Consider the following 5,127-nt stretch of genomic DNA (forward strand, 5'->3'; position numbering starts at 1 on the left):
TCCCAGCCCCCAATAGTATTCGTATACACATAAACCCAATAAGTAAATTGAATGTTGTTATCAATTCCATGTCACGTGATCATAAAAGGCCTATGTGTATAGCCTTGATCTCTATCTAGTTTGTAGAACTACTGAGTAGGATGAGACCTTTAAGAGGTTAGAGATTAATGATGAGAAAGTAAATATTATTGGTCAACACTATGGATTTTCCTTGATTTTGTTGTCTCTTATTCCTCTATGAGATTGTGAAGAACAAGGAGGAATAACACAATTTGAATCTTATACAGTATGCACAGACCTTCCTTTTATAGGGTTATGTGAACCTCATACCCACCATAACATTTTCTTACTTTTCCAGTGGCCACGAAGTGAGAAAATTTTCACACAGTCTATTTCAATATCTCACATTTTGGTGAGAGGAATGCTTATGTAGCAAGCCAACTAACCAATGAATAAAACCCCACAGAAGGGAGCAAAATAAACGTTTCAGCCACATAATGTAATTCCCAGGTACTTTTCTTTTTTTTTTTGCCAGTCCTGGGCCTCGGACTCAGGGCCTGAGCACTGTCCCTGGCTTCTTTTTTCTCAAGGCTAGTACTCTACCACTTGAGCCACAGCGCCACTTCCAGCCGTTTTCTATATATGTGGTGCTGGGGAATCGAACCCAGGGCTTCATGTATAGGAGGCGAACACTCTTGCCACTAGGCCATATCCCCAGCCCCAATTCCCAGGTACTTTGTCAAAGTGTTACAAACCTGCTAAGAAATATGGAATAGAGGGGAAAATTCACGTGGATGTTAGAGTAAAGGCAGGTGTGAGTGGGTCCAACAGAAGGAAACATGGCTGCCAAATAATTTGAGTCCATTGACAAGTTCGGCCTGGCCCTAGCCATCGCAGGAGGCTTGGTGAACTCTGCCTTATATAATGTGGATGCTGGGCACAGAGCTGTCATCTTCAACCGATTCCGTGGCATTCAGGACATTGTGGTAGGGGAAGGGACTCACTTTCTGATCCCTTGGGTACAGAAATCAATTATCTTTGTCTGCCGCTCTCGGCCACGTAACATACAGGTCATTGCTGGTAGCAAAGATTTGCAGAATGTCAACATCACACTGTGCATCCTCTTCTTGCCTGTTGCAAGCCAGCTTCCTCGCATCTACACTAGCATCAGAGAGGACTACTGATGACCTTGTGTTGCCATCCGTTGCCATGGAGATCCTCAAGCGTGTGGTGGCTAGCTTCGATGCTGGAGAACTGATCACCCAGGGAGACCTGGTCTCCAGGCAGGTCAGCGATGACCTCACAGAGTGAGCAGCAACCTTTGGGCTCATCCTCGATGATGTGTCACTGACACATCTGACCTTCGGGAAGGAGTTCACAGAAGCAGTTTAAGCCAAACAGGTGGCTCAGCAGGAAGCAGAAAGGGCCAGATTTGTGGTTGGAAAGTTTACATTCCCAACAACAGTGTGGTAGTGTTCCCTTTTGGCCACATGTCTCAGGGCATCCATCATTGTTAAATCCCACTGTGAATTCAGGATACAAACTTCATTTTATGAAATATTCCTCAAAAGACATCATTACAGGGGTAGGGATTCATTATCACCATATATAATAAGGACGTTTGCTGAGGCTTTTCATTTTGGTGATGACTTTTAATATTTATTCATAGGTGGACCACTTACTCTATTAGTCATTCATCCACATTTGTACTTGGATCGATCTAGTATAAAACCAATGAGTCCGTTTTTAGGTGAATGTTCTGGATCACAGAGGTATCTTCTGAAAATTATTGATTAATTTCCTTAGCAGGAAATACAGGAAGACAGGGGTAATTTGTTCCAAGAGTACTGTGCGCATGTGTGTAAATCTCACAATGGAACTCCTTCTAAATATACTTTGTACTAACTCAAAACAATAAAATTATCAACAATCCAAAAGAATTACCGTTTTGGTGATGGTATATAAAAATTAGAAATTGGGGATACCTCCAATAATTAAAATGACCTGTTCCTGTAATGCTAGCTGATTTTCCTGAGTTGAGCTAGCTGTGGCACAAAAGCCCATTAACCTTCTTATTAGCCTACCTACAGGAAGCCAGAAATGAAGGTGTGGCTCAAGTGGTAGAACAATAGCCTTGAGAGAAATGGCCAATCAAGAGTGCTTATCCCTGCAATGCCAGTGTGTGTGTGTGTGTGTGTGTGTGTGTGTGTGTGTGTGTGTGTGTGTGTTCTAGTGCCCAGATACTGTCCTTGAGCTTATTTTCTCAATGCTCTCTTCCACTTGATCTACAGCTCTCCATCCTGGTCTTGGTGGTTCATTGGAGATAAAGGGCTTACAGAATTTTTTGCCTGGGCCTGCTTGAAACCTTCATCCTCAGAGAGCAGTCTCCTGATTAGTTAGCATTACAGTCATGAGCCACCAGCCTACAATAAGAATTTTTTAATTAAATATCCTCACCATATAGGTGTTAGCAAAAGAAATCTCACATGGCTCATCTGTGAGGAAGGAAATTTGTTTGCAGCATTTTAGTAAAAACTTGTACCACTTACTCTGCTTAATTGTATACACATGACTTCACCCTCCCCAATGACTGCTGGGATGGGGGAGATACAGGGATGCTGTGAAAATGTCACAGCCCTGGAAAGTAAGGAAACCCCAAGCAGAAAATGACCTCACAGTAGATGCAATATAAAATAATGAAGGAAAGCTGGTTTTGGTGCATGGGGATGGGAGGTCAGGGTTGAGAAGACAGAGCACATGCATGTGAGCACCCTGAGTTCCCAAAGCCATTGCCCATCCTGAGGGGCAGAAACAGTAAAGGGAAACAATGTGATGATTTACTTACTGCTTGTTCTGTTCATCACCAGGAGCTTTGTCATTACTACCATCTGCTCCCAAAGTGAAGAGAGGGAAAAACTCAGCAATTATCACATCTCCATCCATGTGTACTTGGTGCTTCATTGTAGAAAATCAGCTCATTCCAGCGAAGCAACAGACAGGGAGGGGAAACTGGAGAAGAAGGAGGGTGAATATCCAAAGGCAAATCCCTGAAGCATCTGCCAAGGTGAAATTCTCTCTGGAAGTGTGGCCCCTTGTGTCACTATATATCTGCATATATCTTTGCATAGGTGCACAAGAGTCTTTTTATTGACAGAGTTGTACACTGTAGCTACGTTTCATGGAAGCCTCTTGTGAATCCCCAGAAAGAATGTAAAACCCTTCCTTGGGCACTCCAGCTGTGGCCTTGTATGCAGTAGAAAAAGATGAGTTGAACAACATGATTGCAGATTTTCCTTCTTCATCGCATGTGCTATGATTTCCTCCAAGACCACAGATAGTGAGTCCCCAGGCATGAAGTTATCTTTGATGTATTTGGTCCAACATCTGTGTCAAGAAACTATTTGCATAAAGTCATTTGGGATGAGCAACTAGATTGCATCAGAGGAAGTCAAATCAGATACTCAGTGAAATGGCTGCATAATAGCTTTGCCATTTGGAGCGTCAACCAAAGTTATTAGGGAATCATACCCAGATGGTCAACTGACACATCTAACTTAAGAGCCACAAAACATTACTATTTGATTTAAGCGGATTCCATGAGAATTTCGTGTACAGAGGCCCCCACAAATGCATCCATTTACTATTGCCTAAGGAGGCAATGATGCTGGTCAAACCAGCAACTACATGTCAATAAGTCAAGGTCAATATGGAAATTGTGTTGCACATTTATAATCTGAATTTTCTCCTTCATATAGGTAATTTTTGCCAGACTTTCTACATAGATAAATCAAGATATTTTCACGATGTATTTGTCTGAGAATATATGGTAGTAATAGATGGATTTCTAATCTATCCCAAGCCTTAATAAACGTTACAACCAATATGTTTTCTGCTCGTCAGAATATGTTAGTCCCAAATTCCATGTAAACAACTTAATGGCCTTTGAAAACAGAGCTACTTCAGAGCTGTAATATACTCTGTAATTCTGAATGAGATTGCAAATGGTCTATGAAAAGAATGTATTCATTACATTTATAGAATCTCTATCACTGCATTTTTAAATTCTTACTATCATACATTAGCTCTAAGGAGGGCAAATATTTATGTATATCTATCTTTCTCTCTTGTATCTAAACACAATGGGCTTTAGTCTCTCGAGGTAGTGGCCATGCTTCATATCATAAAGCTTTTTGTACTTTCTTGTGGAACCTACATACAGATTTCCCTACTGCATGCATGGAATTTCATGACTCAAGTGTAACTAAGTGCTCCATTTCCCTTTGTTCTTGGCAGTATTTGTTCTTAGCCTTCTTCATATACATTGTCACTGGAGTGAAATTAAATTCAATGTTGGGGAGGAGATGATGGCTGAAAGAGAACAGAGAACAAATTCATATCTGTCCAAGTAAGCAGAGTTTTAGTTTCCCCTCAGGCTTTCCACATCCAGGAAGTCTGGCCCAGTAGGCGATAATTGTTCAGAGATATACAGCAAAGAAATAGGGAGCAGAATTAGAGGTGGCAACAGTGGCAGCCTAGCTCATGGGCTTTACCTGTACCTTCAGCATGAACTTAAGAAGCAGGAATTGGAGCCCACAACCCAGCCAGATACAGCTGGACATAGAGAGACAATTCATCCCATCACAGAGGGTCTCAAATACCAAGGGGAAGTGTGAATGCTTCCCCCTCCAAAACCATCCGCCTTTCTCCCAGAGAACAGCTTCTGGAAGGGCATATCTCCCACCAACCTAGACAAATGCCATTTTTGAAAGTGGCCAAGAGGCTGTCGGGCCCCTGGCCAGAAATCCTAACCAGAGAGCAGGGCCATTTTTGAAAGGGGCAAAGGGATCTGATTCCACACTCCAGCTCTCTCTGGTGACAAATTGAAGGGCCACACAGGGAAGGCAAACCTATTCCTCAGCAGTGAGTCAGGACAATCTCAGCATTCCTGCTAAATTGCAGCATGGCTATTGGGTAGTTGTGCAGCTTGGAATTTCAAAACCTAAAGCCTCACTGGAAAAAAAAAAAAGCTGGAGAGGTCATAAAAGCTGAGGGTGATTTCAGGCTGGCTTAAGAGCAGGATCTCAGAAGCTAGCCTCCCACATACCTGGGAAGGCTACTGACTCCAGA

The 5,127-nt window shown here is 42.4% G+C and overlaps 1 pseudogene; it reads left to right on the forward strand.

The window, feature by feature from the left end:
* The first annotated feature begins 839 nt into the window (after positions 1 to 839).
* Positions 840 to 3,051, forward strand: LOC125366952 (annotated as a pseudogene).
* Positions 3,052 to 5,127: the final 2,076 nt, after the last annotated feature.

The sequence above is a fragment of the Perognathus longimembris genome, chromosome 18 (genome assembly GCF_023159225.1).
Source record: "Perognathus longimembris pacificus isolate PPM17 chromosome 18, ASM2315922v1, whole genome shotgun sequence".
Lineage (NCBI taxonomy): Eukaryota > Metazoa > Chordata > Mammalia > Rodentia > Heteromyidae > Perognathus > Perognathus longimembris.